Consider the following 21,067-nt stretch of genomic DNA (forward strand, 5'->3'; position numbering starts at 1 on the left):
CACAAGAAAGACTTAATGCAGAAAAAATATATGTAGTTAATTTACTTATAATTATGGCTAAATACTTTATACACAAGTGTAAATATGCCAACAAAAAAACCGTGTTTTATGTTTTTCAGAAAGAAATGGTTTTGTATGTGAACAGTATTAAATCTTCCACTAACAAAAAAGCTGTCAGAACAGTTGAAACATGGTCTCTCCTGAAACTTTAACAGATTCCTTTGCCTTATTATTTTTGTTTTCTTTTTGCATAACCTGTTTTACATGGTTATCATTATGTTTTTTTGTTCATTCTCATGGCGAACGTGAAGATTGTATTTTGCACACAGTGGAGTTTTGTGTTTGGTATTTTGTATGTGCAAGATATTGTTAATAAAGTTTATTTTTTTAAAAAAACGAACCGGCAAGAAGTAGCCACGGGGATCCTGCAGCCATCGGAACCTTAACAAATATTTCATCTCCACCTCACCGTTGCCTTTTTTAAGAAATGACAGCTGGTTTTCCCACATTTATATGTAGTTATGGATCGAAAACAAGAGGAATTTGTTTTAATGTAAATGCGTGTTCCAGCGTCTACAGGAAGTGTCGCCCATAATTCACGCAAAGGCTCATGGGGGCTAGGAATAAGGTGGATACGGATTTTCTGTTTCGGTGGCACTTCTATTACCATTATTGGTATTTGAGACATTCCTTTGTGTCTCTAGAGATGCAGACAGATTTGTGACCACTTGAGGTGAAGATAAAATATTTCTTAAGGTTCCGATGGCCTTCTTATTGGTTCGTGTTAGCGTCTGTTCAAAATGGGAGGTGGCGGCCTCTCGTCCAATCAGAGCACGAGAAATCATCTGCCTTCCGTTTCATTCAAAGTGCCTTCCTTTTCATGCAAAGTAACTTCCGTTTCATGCATACTCCTCTCTCACACACACATATAAACTCTTCCTCACACGTTCATATATACTTGTCTTTCACATACATACATTCTTTTTTAAGAGTGACAATGAGAGTGAGAATGTATGTATGTGTAAAGTAATATATATGCATGCGAGAGAGAGAATATATGGATGTGCAAGTGAGAATATATGAATGCGTAAGAGAATATATATGCATGCGAGAGACAGAATATATGGATGTGCAAGTGAGAATATATGTATGCGAAAGAGAGTATATATGACTGTGAGAGCAAGAATGTATGAATGTGAGAGAGAGAATATATGGATGCGTAAGAGAATATATGTATGCGAAAGAGAGTATATATGACTGTGAGAGCAAGAATGTATGAATGTGAATGGTTCAGAATAAATAATGTCTTATACGGCCCCTCATAGTAATGTCCTCCGCGGATGTTTTCCCTCTGCAGTTTTCTTCCACAGGGCAGTGACCTTTGGCCTTTTGGTTTAATTGGAGTCTAAATTTGCCCAGTAATGACCGTGAGCATACACTGTGGTTGGATTCTTTGTGTGAGGACTGCAATGCAGTGACAGTCAATTTAAAATGAAAATTGGCTTTTCTCTAACCCTTAACAGTTGCCTAAAGCAAAAGTGACATGTTTCAAAAAAATAAAATAAAAGGCTCAGTTTAAGCATTTTGCTCTTGTGGATCTTTTGTCTAAATCTAGTTTATTTTCTAATGACAATAAGTTCAAAATCTACAGCGAGCAGTCAGGTTAAGCTAAAACTGACGCCACTGCAAGCACAAATGAATTTGTCATGGTGCCTCTGTCAGACTCCTCCCCCCTCCCTCCTCTTCTCCCTCCGGACGCTGACTCCACTCATCTCATCAGCCGCTGCTTCTTAAGGAGATCCATCGCCAGTATTCAACGCCAGTTCGTTGTTCCTCAGCGGTGCATAGTCTGGTCTCGTTTGTGATCTTGTTTCATGTATTTTGCCTTCGCTAATCTCGCTAAGCCTCGCCCACAGGGTCACTCGTCCTCAGGTACCCACCTGGTCTCCACGGTCAGCTCTGGTTCCATGTCTAGCTGCCTGCAACTGCCTCGCCGTTCTGGAAATCTTCCTGCCGAATCCCTCCAGCCACGCCGAACCTTCAAGCCAAGGATTCAAACTCATTCCCTCGGATGCATCCATTTAAGCCTACAAACAACATTACCAACCTTCAATTAAATCTTTCATACTTACCTCTCGCCTCCTCAGTTTCTTCCGGGTTCCAACATCTGGGTCTGTCAAGTTAGAACATACCATGACAGAATTACCTTAGCAACACCGGTCATGGAAATGAGTAATGATAGGCAAATGAAGCTTCATGAAGCATTGAAGCCTTTCATCCAATTGGTTTAATGTAGCGCAGTGCTTCTTTGAGTTTGATTTGCTCTAGTAGGAAAACTAACCAAAAAAATCTGTTGGTATTTATCTAAAGTGTGTGGCATTTTCCGGAGAGCTTGTGAATAAAATTGTCAGAAAAAGAAATAAAAATGTACATTGTTCATTTACAATGAGATGAGTGTGGTTGGGTTATGGACAATGATCTTGCTTTGGGAATAGCATTATAGCCCGTGATTATTGTTTAGGGGACACATTATTGTTTTTTCTTTTAAAGCAACAGTTTCTACTAAATCTCCAGACTCTCTCCAAATTATCTCCTAACTCCCACCGACCACAACTCGCCATCAAACACCCACATTTTGAATGGAGCCTGAAGGATTCATGTTGCTGCCTAAACCTGTGAGCACTAAGTCAGTAACGTGGTACAGCCGAGCAGCAAAGTTTCAAACATCTTGTTCTGTCATGTGATTGATTCTTTTGTGCCATTAATTCATCGAGACCCTGTAAAAAATAATTGAATTAATCTATTTTTATTCTAACCAAATAATTGCTGTAAAGAGCCTCATTTTGAGGTGTTTTCATTTCAATTTGAGACATTGATAAAATGTCAAAATACTGATTGATAAAAATCAAAATACTACTAAAAAATGAAGCTTTATTAAGTTTTTTATTATAACTGTCTTCCAACCATTACTTTTACACCAGCAGGGCGGATTTTTTTCAACCTCAAATTATTAAGTTAAAAAAAACAATAAACAGGCCCAGAGTGTTTTCCTTTTAGCACTTATAAAAACAGTAGGAACACTTCTCGAGGCAATCCAAAAAATACTGACAACGAACTTCTTATTAATACCATAATATATATGTTGACCTTTCTTAGTCCAAAGTTTATCAATTGAATGTATATAGAGAGCTTCTGATCTTTTTAACTAAAAATCAGAAAAATGTGCACTTGTTTTAAAACTGCTTGAATTTTATTGCTTATAAACATAAAAAAAAATGAAATCAATTAAGCCCTCCAGATATAATTCCATACACTCAATAAATATAACAGCTTTAATTATTAATGTTAGGCTGCTCTGAAACCCCCTCAGAGAGCTATGCATCCACCCGAGTCCTCGTTAAAGGAGCAGACATGGCGGATGGACAAGGCAAGAGAGCAAGTGACAGCAGAGAGGGGAGGATGAAAGGATGGATTTGGGCTGGAACAGCAAAGGCTGTTGGGTTCGTAAGAGGGAGATGAAAAACTGCAGGACCTGAGAAACCACGAGAGCATGAGAGACAGCAAATGAGGAAATTGGACAGGAAGTATAATTAAGCAGAGATTTTGAGAGGGGAAGAGAAAGACAAAGGAGACCCGGGGAGATCCATACTCCAGGGGAAGTGTTGTATTTCAGGCTCAGTGCCTCGTGCCATTCGAATCACGGCAGGTTTCCCATGCCCCAGGCTCTTCTAATTAAAGCTCAGACAGATGCTGGATTTTCCACGTTACAGCCACAGAGTATATAGAGTGGGATTAATTCAACGTCCGTCAATGTTTTCATCAACATAAGCCAGGATCCAAAGGGAGGTCCTATCACAGGTTACTGGCCACCCCCTTTTTCCCATGTTAACTAAGCGCTCCAAGTTTAACATTCAGAACAGCAAATTCTTGGGAATCATGCTTAAACATGTAAAGATAGCAAAAAATCTTGACTGGAAAGAAAAATGTTGTATGATGGACTTATATGGTATTGTAAAACTACTGTTTTTTTTAGACAACAGATGTATTTAAATAATAAAATAATAAAAGCTAAACCACTCATCAAGAGTTTCAACCAGTAAGGAAAGCTATCTAAGTAGTCTCCCAGTTTTAATCCACCAGTAGCTTTTTTCTGCCATAGACTGTTGGAAATGTAGATAAAACATCCATTAGATTTTATTCGAGATTTGATTGAAGATCCTGTTTAAGGTTCTCTGTTAGTCATTATGTTGCCTCTGCCAAGGTGCAATCCTTTGACCTAAAATGTGGAGTTCTTGCTTTAAAAGGAAAAAAAAAATGGGAAAGAAAAGAAGAAAGTAAAGGGAACCAGGTCAGTTTATAGAGTAACAGCTCGCTCCGCAGTAAAATGATCCATCAACACTATAACCCAAAAAAGAAAAGATTTAGGCCTACTGACAGATTAACTTGGTGGCTTTAAATTTGTTGACAATGGAGCCAAAACTTGACAGAACAAGGGTCTTGGTTTAATTGCCAGTAAACTACGGTGCAGTTTGCATTGGTGTAAAAGCACACAGAGTTTCTGTGCATGTAAATGGCATAAGAATGGTGTCATAGGAGTAGGGTAATAGCTCAAATCTGAAGAAGGAATCAGAAAAATAATAGAAAAGTGTCTGTAAACAAGTGTTTTGAGTATGTGCAGCCACTTATTATTTGTTATTTGATAGTTAGATCCCAGCGACTTCCTTCTTTGCATTTGTTTATTTATTTTTTTGCATTCTGACCAGAACTGTTGTGGATTATGGTGTCTCCAAACTGTAAAGCAGCTGTAAAAAACAAAGTGGTTTTCCAGACTACTCGGTAAACGAGGGCTTTAAAATCAATCAACTTTCCTGCCCATTTTGACCGAGTTCATGTGTGTGTTCTTGTGTGCACGCAAGCTAACACTACCTTTCAGCCTGTAATCCCTCTAGTCATCATATTGCTCTGGGGAGTTATACCTACATCTAGAAAAAAGGGGCAGGGTAGACGCAAATGTTCTCATTTGGACAGCTGCAATACAATGGAGCCAAATTCACGAACTGTACTTTTCTGAGTAGAAGTCGTGTTTTTTTCATAGTTTGCCTGGGGGGCAGCTTATACTCAGGTGTGAGTTATGTGATAGTTTTAAACAATAAATAGGTTAATGTTTGTTAGAGTGGCCTGTAGGTACACATATCAGTATTTGCTACTGACAGCACTGAAGAAGAAGAAGCGGCACTCAGTCTGATCAGTGGATGTAATCCAAAACCAACATGGAGAAGAATCTGATTGCTCTTGTCATGAACTTTATGATTTTGTCTTATTTGGATCATGACAAAAATAAAACACTACTCTAATTTTGTTCCTATTTTTATTTTTCCCTCCTCTGACTAATGCAGGACAGCAAGTCATCAGACTGGATCACAGAGACATGGAAGTACCACTGAAGACAGAAATCATTAATATGCAGCTCCTTAGACGGAAGTGATAAGTCCAGCAACACCGGCGCGTCGGCTCACGTGTCGAGCTCATAAAGTGAAACCCTGTGTCGATGAGTGTATCACTTCAGGAGAAGTCACATGACCGGTACAGCCACTTTGTCAGTGTGTCACAGATGAGCCAAACAAGGGAGCGCTTCTACCAGCAGTGTTGTCAGATTATGCGGTTTCCCACCCAATTGGGTGGGTTTGACTTTGCAGAGAAAATTTGATTCGGGCGGTTTTCGCGTCAATTTGGCGGGTTTTAGTTTTTTTTATTAAGCTATAATTTATATTAAGCTATAATTTTTTTTTTGAAAGATATACATTACTGTCTCTTGGGTAAGCACGCCCAACTTCCAGCTGTTGAACGATCTCGCCTCCTGCAGGTAGGCGTTTTCCCCGCCTTCCTGCGTTTGACATTGTCTTTTACTGAATCTTTACTTAAGGTGTTGAATGTGGTGTTTTATTGAGGTTCGTGGAATAATTTAATAGTTTTAATAGTGTTTTGGGGTTTTTGTTTCTCCTGTTCCTCTTGGTGTTCGCTTGATCTAGCAGAATACACTTCCATTTCAAATGGACTCTAATTTCAAATGTTATGTTTTGGAGGTTAAATGTGGCATTTGTTCAGCAGAACTGTCACACTTAAAAGCACCTCCTCAATGCTGGGCCATCATAGAGCGAGACATGGTAAAGAGGAACTACTGTTTAGATTAAATATAATAAGTATATCAGCGAAGATTCTTAACTTGGTTGCCTTCAATGACGTTTTTGGTCCAGCAGAAGTCACAGTATCGAAACAGTCTCAATATAGTTTGAGCAATGTGCCGAAACGATTCACAAGGCCGCATCCACCCATTACTGGTAAACGGTGAAACTCACCATACTGGGAAAGTCTCCGAATGATCTCATGAAACCGGGGTTTTGTTTTCCCAAAAGTGTTACTTATTGGGACGAAGAGGCGGAGGAGTGGGATCCATGTGCAACTGTTTTTAATGACAAAACACAAACAAGGCTCAACAGGAAGGTCAAAGAGCGGATAGATCAGATGGCAAAAAAACAAGGGCAAGGGAAAGGCAGAGCAAACGTAACGCTTAGACTGTTAGCTTGGGGCAAAACAAGACTTCACACTGAGTAAAGCCCAGTGCCTGATTAAATACAGCTTTGGTGATAACTGAATGCGGAACAGCTGGTGGAAGATCCGATAAAAGTGGGCAGTGTAAGATGGGAGAATTAGTGAGGTGCAAGTCATTATTCAGGACATGGCTCCATCTGGTGGTCGGAGGGGGATACAGAAGCTTGAGTCCTGACCCTTGTACTCCAGAGCCACTTATAGTGAAGAAATCACTGTACTTGCTATTTGCTAATTTTCACATTTTAAGACTTCTGTTGACTGTAAAACTCCATCCATCCATCTACAAATCCCATTTAATCCCTTTTGAGGTCACAGGGTTGTTGGAGCCTATCCCAGATACTGTTAGGTGGTACACCCTGGATTAGTCACCAGTCCGTTTTAGGGTCACACAACCACTCACATACACATTCACACCTCGGGGCAATTTAGAGCCACTAATCAATCTACGAATCATGTTTTTGGACTGCGGGAGAAGGCTGGAGAAAACCCACAAATGCAGAGGGAGAACATGCAAACTCTCCACCCACAGAAAGGACAGGCAGGGATTTGAACTAACCACTCCTAACCACTACGCCACCATCCAACCCTTGACTGTGAAACTGTTGTACACATATTCATCAGAAACCTAAAAAAAAAAATAAGAATGTGAACTACATGAAAACATAAATATTCAGATCTTGGGCCTTTTTGGGTTGAGTATGTGGAGTCTGGTTAAACGTTTGCAAAATAAATGCCTTTTCTTAGCAGCAGAATAGATTTTTAGAATGAAACTCTTATTTCCACATTTTGCTCCTGAAACAAAAGCTGACACCAAATTGCCCTGATCAGATTCCAGTGTACAGGACACCTCGTGTTTCAGCTGCTGGTTTGATTCAAAGAAAAGGTCAAATTCATTTTATGCATACTGGAAACTGTTTGTGCCTAAATGTGCTCAGCGAGAGTGCAATATTACCCACTCTTCTAAGCAGATACATTCTTTTTGGCTCCTATACTCTCAAATACATACAGTTGTTCAAGTTTATTTTGTTTTGTGAGTTAACAAGTGAAAAACCCACAAAGACTTTTATTAAACATGGTAGAAATTTTGAACAGAGAAAATAATCCTCTTGGATTAAATGCAAATAATTATAATTGGTGTAAAAAAAATTGGTTTTTGATGCCAATTTACAACACTTCGGCAATAATTGGGTAAAATCAGACGGTTTTAGAAAATATAATTTCGTTTTTACAAAAGGAGAGTAAGTTATTAAAACAGGGTTTCCTCAGTTTCCTTTTGTGGGCCTCTGATTAATTTTTCAAAGACTGTCAGTTTCCTATTGATTTGAAAAGTTAATTTCATTCTCAGCCGATACATTTTGAACATCTTTAGAGCAATGATCTTGTCATGACTTATTTCATCGCTATACAAGTCTGACAGATCAATATGAAGTGATTTTGAACATCCAATTAAATAAAGGTGAAATCTAAGGGTAGTCGCTGAGGGACTACATATTTGCAAAAATACTTGTGTACTGTGTGAGATTCCTAACAAAGAAACTACACCCTTCTTTTGAAAGGACAATATTTTTGAGCAGGGGCGGATCTATAGGGGGATAGGGGTGGCAGCGGATGGATGGATGGATAGATGGATAGATGGATAGATGGATAGATGGATAGATTGAGCGGCTGGGTAGCTCAGTAGGTAAGGTGCAGGAAACCAGGGTTCCATTCCCAGGCGTGGAATGAACAAGCAATGGAAATGAAAAAGGATAAATCAAAACACAAAGAAAAGCAGTTTTACTTAAATAACACAATTTGGAATCCAAAGGAATTACACATTCACAAATCACAGATGTGGAAATTGGACAATTACCATAACAATGGTGAGCAATAGATCACCCAGTGAAAGACAAGATCATGTCTAGAATGAACACTAGGCAACCCTGACACCAGCTACAACAGTTAAGTGGTGTACCGCCTGAAAGTCTTCTGGAAACTGTGAATGAAGCATTTTGGGCAATTCCTACCACAACAATCACAGAAACCAATGAACTGGTTTACACTTCAGCAGCAGTGATCCTTGAGATGCTTGGCTATAAGAGCAACCATGGGAGAAAACAATACCAACCATGGAAGCAACGGTTAGAAGCCAAAATCAAGACAACTCGGAAGGATGTGAGTAAGTTCACAGAGGCTCAAAGAGTTACAATGAGAAAGCCAGTACCTAAGAGATACAGCCAGATGCCCATACCTGAAGCACTGGAAACTGCCAAATAAAGGCTCTTAGCCTTGAGCAGCCACCTACAGAGGTACACAAGAGACAATGAAGCCAGACAGATAAACAGGCTATTCACAACTAAGCCGGAAAAAGTGTACGCTCAGTGGCAGGGTCAAAACAGCAGAGCAGACCCACCAAGGCTCGAAACTGAAGAGTACTGTAAAAGTATATGGGAGAAAGAGACATCACATAACAGCAATGCCTGGGCCATGACATGATACATGCCTATTGGCTAAAGAAACTCACCGCACTTCACGAGCGCCGGGCAGCACAAATTAACCAGCTGCTAAGAGATGGGACTCACACCGGATGGCTAACGGAAGGGCGAACAATCATAATCCAGAAGGATCCCTCAAAGGGTGCAGTCCCATCCAACTACCGGCCAATAACCTGTCTCTCCACGACATGGAAGCTCATGTCAGGCATCATTGCAACCAAGATAAATAGGCACATGGATCAATACATGAGCAACACACAGAAGGGCATTGGTAGATACTCCAGAGGAGCCAAACTCCTGGTTGACAGAACAGACGCACAAGACTGCAGGTCACGACACACTAACCTGGCACAGCCTGGATTGATTACAAGAATGCCTATGACTCAATGCCACACACGTGGATCACTGAATGTTTGGAGCCGTACAACATCAACAGGACTCTAAGAGCCTTCATAGGAAACTCGATGAAGCTGTGAAAAACCACCCTTGAAGCCAATGGTAAGCCACTTGCACAAGTGTCCATCAAATGTGGGATATACCAAGGTGATGCTCTGTCCCCACAGCTGTTCTGTATAGGTCTGAACCCCCTCAACAAAATAAACAACAAGACTGGCAATGGATACCGACTCAGAAATCGGGCCAACATCAGTCACCTCCTCTACATGGATGACATCAAGTTATAGGCTAAGAGCCACCGTGACATTGATTCCCTGATCCACACCACAAGGATCTACAGTACTGACATTGGGATGTCATTCGGGCTCGAGAAATGCAGCCGGATGGTGACAAAGAGAGGCAAGGTAGTCCAAACAGGAGGGGTCTCACTCCCAGAAGTAACAATAGCAGACATTGAGGACACTTACAAGTACCTTGGAATTCCGCAGGCAAATGGCAACCTGGAGCAGGCAACAAGGAAAGCTGCAACAGCTAAAAACCTCCAACGAGTAAGGCAAGTCCTGAGAAGCCAGTTCAGTGGCAAAAATAAGACCCGGGCAATAAACAGCTACGCACTGACAATTATCAGATACCCGCAGGAATAATAAGATAGCCAAAGGAAGAGATACAGACCACGGATGTTAAAACACGAAAGCTCCTCACCATGCATGGAGGGTTCCATCCCAAATCCAGCAGCCTGAGACTGTATGCTAGCCACAAGGAAGGAGGCCGAGGACTAGTGAGCGTGGAAGCCACTATCCAGGATGAAACATCCAAGATGCATGATTACATCAAGCTCAAGGCCCCAACTGACAGTGTGCTCAGTGAATGTCTCAGGCAATGGAGAGCAGAGGACACAGTGCTGGAGGACAGATCTTCATGGGAGGACAAACCCTTGCATGGGATGTCCCACCGGACCATAACTGAAGTGGCTGATATCAAGCAGTCCTACCAATGGCTAGAAAGGGCTGGCCTACTAGACAGCACTGAAGCGTTCATCCTGGCAGCTCAGGAACAAGCCCTGAGCACCAGAGCGATAGAGGCTCAGATCTACCACACCAGACAAGACCCAAGCTGTAGGCTGTGCAAAGAAGCGCCTGAAACAATCCAGCACATAACTGCAGGGTGTAAGATGTTGCCAGGGAAAGCATACATGGAGCGCCACAATCAAGTGGCTGGAATAATACTGTGCATTATCAGAAATTAACACACACCGTGGAAGCCTGAACCTTTCGAAGCTAATTGCGTTGATTCTGGTAATGGAAACTTTGAAGGTTATTTACCCACTTATACCATGGTCACTTCCAAAAGAAATAAATATTAAATAAGTTTTTAGTACTTTATTTTTGTTATTTTTTCGGTTTGGATCGCTTTTTTCACAAAATGCAGATTATTTTTACATGGTGTGGTGCTGTGACAAGCCGGCACGGACATGGACTGTAGCGGCAAAAGAAAGAGATATAAATGCTGATCTTCACGAAGGGTTAAATAGTTAAATAAAGCATCAGTACAGAGAGAAAGTTCACCTCTTACCGGTTGTTTTTGTCCAGATGATGAAGCTAAAGGTTGTTTTAAAGAAGCCGGCGCAGTGATAAAGACGATTTTTTTTTTGTTTTTTTTTAACTTGTCCTGTCCAACAGCTAGGCAGACAGATGAGAGCTGAGGGCCTCTTGTGTTGGACATATTTTACTTTAACAAGAGGGGTTATTAATCTTCAGACAAACCAAAGGTATGTCTGAATAAACCCCTTTTTTAATTGAGGCCAAACTTTATTCATTTCAATCATGTTTGAAAATCTTTGGTGTTGGACCGGACGGAAAAGGAAAGAGGGGAAGAAGAGAGAGGGACGTTAGAGAGAGGGGGGGGTAGGAGGGTGATAATAGGAGGGGAAGGGGGGTAAGACCATGAAGCAGCATAAAGCAACAAGTTTACTGGTTGTTAATCATTATGGTAAGGTTCAAATGTAGTACAAAAAGGGCGGGGCCTATCCACACACACACTCAACTGTTATAAAGACACCTGCTAGCTGCAAAAATGTCCACCTGTCGACATGTACACGAAACAGAACAGTGTTCACACGCATACTTATGCCTTAAAACCAACTAGTGTGAAATATTTCAGTCATTCAATCATGCAAACTGATAGTGCAAAGGTGAGCTAACACCTGTGCTCAGGTGAGTGTTTATGTTCTTCTAAAATGGATGGTGGAACGTGACAAGAAGGAGGGAGAGTGCCCAGCCATCCCCACCCCAAGACCCCCACCGCAGCAGCAGCGGCAGCCGGAATCCCCCCAACCCCACACGGGAACCGGCAGGGAACAACCGCCCCCCGGGCGACCAAGCCCGCCACCCAGGCCAGGGCCAGCAGGACCACCGCAAGGCCCCCAGAGCCAGAGAGCAGGGAGGCACGGAGGGAAAGAGAGCGATAAAGAAGATTTAAGATAGGTGACCGGAACTTCTTTTTAGGGCATGTGTTTATCACTTTTTAATGCACACCCAGCAGCCAATCAGAATCGAGTATTCACCTGGACCATGGTACAACACTTTTTAATGTACACCCAGAAGCCAATCAGAATCGAGAATTTACTCGGACCACGGTATCATCCACAAGCACTTGTTAAAAACATAAAAAACCTGATCTTTATCAAAGTGGGTCTTTACGGGGGTCCCTGTATCAGTTAGTCATTGGTCAATAATGCCTGAACATTTGTTTAATCAATTATAGCTTTTGGGGGGCATAATATACAGTGTGAGCAGTGCCACGTAACCATCTGACTATTTTAACTGTCCTTTGTTAGCTTGTTTGCTCCCTTTACCTAGTTTCAGATAGCACACTTTTGGCAGGAGTAAAAAATAAATAAACGAGAGCAGCAGCCATTTTTCAGGAAAAAAAACAAGAAGCCAACTCACACTGTCATGCACATGCACACTCTTTTCTCTTTTTCTGTGAGGGAAGCATCCCACACAAATACGGTTTTTGAGCTTTTAAAATGTCTATACCAACAAACAAGTGGTTCACATGGTTTCAGCAAAAGGACAGTGCTTACCACTCATCTAAACTGGTGGCAAGGATGTGAACGCTTGGCAACAGATCTGTCACGAAAGATTAAATGTTTTCAGGGCCATCTGGTGTGTGCTGGAGGCGAGGGAGGGAGCCAGGAAGACGGGTTCAGCCGGCCTGAGAGGAAAACGGCAAGAAGAGAAAGTGCAAGTGCTCGGAGTCAGGTGGAGCCGAAAGGTCTGAGGATGTGGTTACGTTCTGCCTGATCGTGATCCCAGTCGAAAAAAGTGTGGGATTACATTTATTCATGGATTGTTCAAAATGATCTGCATTTTAGCCAGTACACGAAATGTACGATTCTAGTAAAGATAACCATAAATAGCTTCTTTGTGAGATCTGACAGGGGTTTTTGTTTTCTGTCACCATTTACTGAGCACCATGTTCACAGACTTTTGATCAGGAGTTGCTTTTAGCTTTTTTTGTATGTGAGCTACTTTTGAAACAACCAGCTCCAAAAAAGTAATAATAACATAAAGTCTTATAAGATGAAAATACTGGCCTCTCTCATCTTTTTAAGGAGAACTTGCACAATTGGTGGAGGACTATATATTCTTTTGCCCCATTGTATATACAGTATGTATATAATTCATTTTCCTTTGACACATTTTGCACCCCTGCTTTAGCTCATCGCTGTTTATCGATGTAATGTCACCCCATGCCATGGTGTTCATGTTTTATTTTACAAGAACGTTTCTCAGTCCAAGGATCCTCGAATACAAAAGATGTCCTGAAATAACCCATTGGCCTCCATGGTTGAATTAAAAAAAGCCTCAGGTACATGATTTTCTTCTTTGGAAACTGGAAAACAAAAATCACTTCCCAACAAAATGAGGCCTATTAAACATTGAACAGTTTCAGCAAAAAAAATAAAAACATTATAATTTACAAGAACTATGATCAGGATTCTGGATCATGTTCACCAAAGTGATTAAATATAATTTGTTCTGCATGCTGTTATTACTTACATAGTGAATATTGCCTGGAATGGAGAGTCATAATGAGATCTACTAATAGCACAATGTAGATTGAAACTGCACTTACACACTCCAGCAGAGTGTAACGCAATCAAAGCATGCTATGTTGCTCTTGGAGGAGGACATTTCTTTTTGTTTTGTGACTGAACATTCATGCAAAATAGAAATTACAACCAGAAATGACTGTCATGTTACAGGAGGGGGGGGGGTCGTCTGATTGTTTCGCCACATTTTTCCTTTTATACAACTCACTAGCCGTTTTATCTCGACTCCTCCCCCTGTGTCAATGAGTGGAGCTTAAAATCCGCATTTATCAGTTGGAAAATTGATGTGAACACATCCTCATCTGGTGCTTTCATAATGTGGATTTGTTTTCTGACTTCTGGAGGAGACTGTACGTGTTGGCAGAAGCAGCTGGGGACTGTCACTGAAGATTTATTCAACCAAACCTTGGCGCATCCCCCACCCACGTATACCTACGTCCTCTATCACTGCCAGGATTTGACACATGTTCACTGAGACATCTTGACTGATTGCCTCATTGCTAATGACGCATTGGGTCAAGACTGATATGATACAGAGCACGTGCTGTACAGCTTAAGGCTGTAGTGACGGTGTTATGCTACGTTTGTGTGGTGTGGCTTTTTTAAAAGTCAGTTTTTGAAGGCACTTTTGGTATTTGGTGTGTTTACCTGAAATTAGCGTATATCCTCCACCTACAGTTGGAAGAGGCTTCAAATCTCATGAGTCTTACTCCAGGCTTTTGCTTTAACAGCTCTATTCCGATATACGAAAGACTTGGTGTCATAGAATTCTGTCCTAGGACAAACCGCAATTAATCACACGTCACTACCAAACTTAAGTCGCTGATTGGTCACAGGTTGACCTGGTTTAACTTTCAACACAAATTCTATTCTACACATTCTTTTTTTTTTACGTAGAGCCCAAAAACGGTCATGGAAACTTGTGTGATGACACGTAAATGCAAGAGTCAAGTTCATCTGGTTTTACTTTTGACGCAGACAAAACCACCGTGAGTTTCTTAGGTAGACTCCGAAAATGAACTTAAAAATGTGTAGCGACACGTGGACATATTGAATACAGAAGCCCAAAACATGCATATATGTGGCGGTATATTGATTTTTCATCAAAAGCAGTCACTCGAACGTGTGTTTCAGAGCCCAATGTGAATGTAGGATCCGAAACTTGTCCATCCATTTCATCCAGCCAACTGATAAAGTATTTAGAAATGTTGGAAAATGCATTTCTTACTTATTTTTTCATGCAATTTGTGTTAATTTTATACCAGCAAACCAGCCATGTGGGGTAAAAAGTCACAATCAACACCGGTTTTGAGGTCTTTACGTCAATACAACACAGAAGTAGTCAGCGGCTTTAAAAGCTCTGGGGAGTAGGAGGTAAAGCCGGCCATCATTTATCAGCTCCGGCTAACAGAATCAATGGCTGGGACACCGGTGCTTCACACCAAGCACCAATGCTTACTGAAGCACCTATGCTTTAGTAAGCATTGGGCATATGCTGATATCCACATGCACAGCGGTAGTAACGAGGTGCAACTGAAAAGGTCAAAACGCAGAGTGGTGAAAATAGGTGGACTACCATGATGGGGAATTTCCAATCATACATGATTCACCTCTCTAAAATTCTCTCTCTTTTCAATCTGTATGATAAAAAGCTTGGGAGTAAGCACAGTGAAGGAGGGATTTTTGCAAGAGATAAAAGGCACAGAGGAAAACAGTGGTAAAGAAAAGCAGCTGTTTGCCTTCAGACAACCAGCCTGGAAGCTAAAGGAATTTCCATCCACCCAGCAAATATTGATTTCTGTCTTTGCTGCTCTTTCCATCAATGCTTTAAACTAACTCCCAATCCCTCTCCACCATCACCTCCCATGGCCCCGGACCTGGTCCAGTGCCAGAGAAAAGGCCTTTCAAGGGTATCTTTTTTCTTTTATATCACATTGCAGTTGTGTTGTTTTTCCATGTCAAGGAGAACTACTCAGCTGTACAATGTGTATTTGATATAACGGAATATTAAGTACATAATATACTTTTGTATCATAGTCTGCTATTTTAAACACTTACATTTCACAGATTGAACATACAATACATTTTTTGTCAATGTCTGCAGACACTTGCTTTTATTGTTCATCAATGTAATTGCACTGGTTGAGTTTCCCTTGACTTCCACAACTGTTTTGTAAGCCACTAGTTAGTTTTGTTCAGAGCATTTCTTTGAAATCAAACAAATAATAGTTTCTAAAATAGCTTTCTTTGGGTTGTTCCAGGATGCTTCTAAGATGTGGCTAGTTAAAGAATTTCTAGAGTTACTGGGAACCCAGTATTTACCTAATACTGACAGACTTATCTCTGAGTTGGTGCGCCTTTAATATGGCATAAATGAAAAAATAGACCAGTCATTGACATTGTGCCTCAAAAATTGTATGGTCTGCCCTATAGTGTGGAAAAATACGGTAATCCCACTTTATTAAGAAATGCTGCATCCTGAGTTCTGGATTGATTTGTTCAGACATAACATTTCTCCAATTTTAGTTTAAAGGTTGTCCAGATGACAACCTTTAAACCTACTACTACGATGGAACCTAATTGGATGAATGAGAGTTGTCATAGACATTTCTCCAATTTTAGTTTCTCTTCATTCGTCATTGACTGGAACTAGTATAGGCTTTTGGATTGTTCCCTTTACATTTGACTGTTTTTGGGGACTGAACTCAGACTACAGTGTCTGAGCTGCCTTCAATTTTTTTTTACCTGTATGATTTTCAACAATAATGTTGAAAGATAGCTAGTAACCTCTGACAATCACTTGAAGCCAACAAGATATAGACACGTCACCTTTAAAAATTTCATAATAAAATTACTCTTGAAGTAGATAAAAAATATCAGCAGAAAGCCACCTTGTACCAGACTCCATCAGAGGCAAACAAGACAGTTATTAAGGATATGATAACCGATTCAGTGATGGCTGTGTAGAAGATAGGTAGGGGATTCTTCTTTGGCTGTCTCAGAAAATACAGCTTCTGCTAAGCCTTTTGAGTAAAGCAATAGTCCCATGCACCCGTACAGGGGGGGGGGGGGGGGGGGGGGGTGACCTCTACATGTGGTGCAGGTTTCTGTGTTGTCAGGGCCTGTGGATGGTTGTAGAACATTTTAAGCTTTGTTCTCACCGCCCTTTGCAACGTGCATTCAAGCGACCTCTTCCCATGAAAAGTTTACGTAAATAAGTGTAAACATGTGTTTCAGGCATTCACACGTAGCAATGCTCGTTTCTATGACCATTCTTCGACTCTACATACAAATCGCACGGCTTCTGAATGCGCCTTCCAAGTTAAACCAGTTGAACTTTGACCAATCAGGGACTCTGATTTGGTAGTGACATTTGGATGTCATCCCTTTTAATTCATGGAAGTGCCAATTGTTTGAAACTTGATGATGGGGGAAAAAAAATATAATTGCGGCTGGAATGACAAGTTGTTCATAAGCTAAAATACAAAAAGTCTTTGCTCAACCATCCAAATGATCAAGAATGAACGTTTAGCGTGTTCTTGAACACACATATATGTAAACTTTAATGGGAGCGCAGGTGTGTCTTGCAGTTCCCTTGAGGCTTGCATGGCCACCTACAGGGACATGATGAAAATAGAATGTGCCGTTTTCATGTGTGTGGTAAATGTATCGTGAAGTATTTGCCAGTATAATGGAAGCAAGCACTTATGACATACAAGGGATGCCATTTTCCAATTCAATCCGTTAGGTTCTTGGTTTACAAAGGACTCAGCATGGTAAAGGGTTACAGGCTTTAAGACCTTCTGCTTCCCTCCATTTGGGGTCTGAACCAAACCCTGACCAGTTTCAACATAAACCTACAATTTTTAAACTGCTCTTGGCACAGAATAGTTTGGACTTTTTTTATGAGTGCAGCAGAGCTCTGCTCCCACAAAAATGCTGAATACCATAAAGGTGCCATTTAAACGGGAAATAAACAGACTGTTTGACACAAACAGTCGAGAGGTATTGGAAAAGTAGAGAAATAGACCAAGCTAATTCAACAAACACAATATTTCTGTTTTTTCATTGTTGTTTTTTTTTTGTCCAATCTGTGTTTACTTATTTCAAGCACACTTCTGTGTGAAAGTCTTAAGCACCATCTATTTTATTAATATGACTCTTAATATCATATCTATGTAACTATTCATCAAAACAAAATAGCTTTATACTAAAGAAAAAAGATTCTATAATCAGGGTCTCATTGTAAAGAATAAACTATAAATGTAGACATTAAAGTTTATATTTAAGGAAAAAAATAATATTTTAAGCCTGTTTTCTGTCCTTTATCCCATAAAGTCAAATATTGTTATATAGCTCACATCTGTAGAGAGAAATATTTGTTTTTGCATGGCAACACATACACAACAGCAAGCTTTTTATGGAAGGAAATGGTCCAATAAAGTAACTCAAAACATACAAACATTAGAATATTTATCCTGGTTTTATTAATAAAGCTATAGTCAGAAACTATATTTGCTTTTTTTAACAGGTTTAGTAAAATACATTTAGTCTTGTTTCTTTACGTAAAAATGTGTTTTAGATGAATGCAAAATAATAATGTTGTTACTCGCAAAATAATAATAATACAGCTTTTAATGAGATGTTATTGATGTGAGCCAGTTCAATGAATAGAGATTGAATACCTGCTTGATAAAAAAAGCAAAAACTAGTAGTACGTTTTCTATAAAAAAAAAAGCCATCCATCCTCTCAAGACAAACTTCATCAAGGAGCTGTCAGCAGATCTCTGCTTTAGTTTTTCACATTTTTATGCAATCTTTTTGTACAACCCATGGAATAAAAGCTGAATGTCTGCACTTCAATGGCATCGTGGTAATGTACAGAAAGAAAATTAGAAAGAATGTGTCTCTGTCCAAATATTTATATTTTAGATATAAAAAAATGCAAAACATGAGTAACAATTTGATTTAAAGGTGACTGTGAAATCCTCAAGGATTTAAGCAGCCTTACAGTGTATGTAATAATAATATCTAAAGTTATTTGCACATATTTACGTGCAACCAACCACAAAAAGTGATGGAAATTCACATATGTGTGGCCTGTATGCACATTTCTACATTGCCCACACGTATTTTAACCCACAAGAACCTATGGTGACATCAGTGTAACAGAAAAATATCAGACATGGATTTTGTGGTCCAATTGGTTTGGTAAAACACACATAATTTTATTTTTAAGAAAAAATGGGTCTTAGTTCTTAGGGGTTAAGTGTGTTTGAGGAAAAATGTTGTTGGTTGCTCGTATTTAAAGCTAAAGTTAAAGTCCTATTAGTTGTCACACCTAGTGTCATGACGAGCGTAACGAATAGACCCAGACGCTGGAACCCGGAAGAAACACAGGTGAGTACGTGGTGGAATGAAAGAAGGTTTTAATATTGATTCTTGGTTTGTGGATTGTTCTTGGTGGAGTTGACGTCCTTGGAGGAACCCGCGGCAAGGATGGTTCGGTCCGGTGGCCCGTGGCGTCACTGGTGGGTCGGCAGAGGCTCGTGGTGTCTCTAGAGTTACGGCAGAGGCTCTAGGCGTGACAGGAGGGAATGCTGTGGCTTGGATCCGTGGATGAAGAAGACTCAGACGACCACTCGTGTTTATGGACTCCTGGGAACAAGGTAGAGAGCGAGACTTAGACCAAGGCTTAATAACGAGAGCTATGAACATGACAACAATACTATGCACCATCAGGGGCAACGGACTGGCGATGAATACTGGTCCAGGGGCTCCTTAAGAAGACAGGCAGGTGATGAGGTAAGTGGTCGCAGCTGAGTCGCATCAGGAACCAGACAGAGAGGGGAGGAGTCTGACAGAGGCACCATGACAGTACCCCCCCTGCAACGACCGCCCCCAGGCGGTCAAGGGCGGCGATCTGGGTGGGCCCGGTAGAAATCCTCAATGAGCGAGGGGTCCAAAATAAAGGAGCGGGGAATCCAGGAGCGCTCCTCCAGACCGTAGCCCACCCAGTCGACCAGGAACTGGAACCCACGACCCCTACGACGGACATCCAGAACCCGGCTGACGTCATAGGCCGGAGCGCCGTCGATGAGCCGGGCGGGCGGCGGGGAAGCGGACGGCGGGCACAGAGGACTGTCCTGAACTGGCTTGACCTGCGAGATATGGAAAGACGGGTGTACCTTGAGGGCCTTGGGCAGACGAAGACGGACGCAGGTAGGATTGATGACCTTTTCGATGACATAAGGACCAATGAATCTGGGAGCCAGTTTCTTGGAGGATGCTTGGATGGGTATGTTGCGGGTTGAGAGCCAGACCCTCTGACCAGGTTGGTAATCGGGTCCCACCACCCTGCGGCGATTGGCTAGGCGGCAGTTGCTCTCCTTGGTGCGGAGGAGAGCAGCCCTCGTCTGATTCCACACACGTTGACAACGTTGTAGGTGGTGTTGGACGGAAGGCACTGCCAAGTCTAGTTCTTGAGATGGAAACAGAGGTGGTGAGTACCCAAGGGCGGCCTCAAAAGGAGAGATCCCGGTAGCAGTGGAGGGATGAGTATTATGAGCATACTCGATCCAGACGAGGTATTGGGACCAGTCCTGCTGATTCTGTGCCGCCAGACAGCGAAGAGCTGCCTCCAGTTCCTGGTTCGCTCTCTCTGCCTGGCCGTTGGATTGTGGGTGATAGCCGGAGGTGAGACTGACCGTGGCCCCCAAGGCCGTACAAAACGCCTTCCAGACTTGCGAGATGAACTGGGGGCCACGGTCGGAGACGATGTCAGCGGGGATACCATGGTGGCGGAAGACATGATTAATCATGATATCAGCAGTCGCAGTGGCGGTGGGTAGTTGAGGGAGAGGAATGAAGTGAGCCATCTTAGAGAAGCGGTCAATGACAGTGAGGATGACTGTATTACCTCGTGAGGGGGGTAACCCAGTGACAAAGTCTATAGCCAGGTGAGACCATGGACGATTGGGGGTAGAGAGTGGGTGGAGTAATCCTGCTGGAGCAGAGGACGACGCCTTGGAACGGGCACAAGTGGTGCACGCCGAGACGTATTCGCGGACGTCTTTATCCATGGAGGGCCAGAAAAACCTCTTCCGGAGTAGGCTAAGGGTCCGGTGCACCCCACCATGGCACGCCACACGAGAGGAATGACCCCAGGAAATGACGTCCGAGCGAAGTGAGGATGGCACAAACAGTGTCCCCCTTGGAGCTGGCGGGTGGTCAGTCTCCTCACCTTGAGCCTGGAGAACCTTGGATTCAATGTCCCAGGTAAGGGTCCCAACGATGCAGGTGGGCGGCAAAATGGGTGTGGTGGTGCGTTCTGAGGGGCTATACTTCCGGGAGAGGGCGTCCGGCTTGATATTACGGGAGCCTGGTCTGTAAGTAATAATGAACTGAAATCGGTCAAAAAAGAGACACCAACGAGCTTGCCTGGAGGTGAGCCTTTTGGCGGATCTGAGGT

General features: G+C 41.8%; 1 long non-coding RNA gene across 1 annotated transcript; it reads right to left on the reverse strand.

Annotated features, from left to right (window-relative positions):
* Positions 1 to 19,011: 19,011 nt before the first annotated feature.
* Positions 19,012 to 19,436, reverse strand: LOC110014698. Its single transcript, XR_002289688.1, has 2 exons — positions 19,333 to 19,436; positions 19,012 to 19,254 (listed from the first exon to the last, which is right to left on the reverse strand). It is a non-coding gene; the product is annotated as an uncharacterized LOC110014698 (long non-coding RNA).
* Positions 19,437 to 21,067: the final 1,631 nt, after the last annotated feature.

Source organism: Oryzias latipes, chromosome 6 (assembly GCF_002234675.1).
Source record: "Oryzias latipes chromosome 6, ASM223467v1".
In the NCBI taxonomy this organism is placed as follows: domain Eukaryota; kingdom Metazoa; phylum Chordata; class Actinopteri; order Beloniformes; family Adrianichthyidae; genus Oryzias; species Oryzias latipes.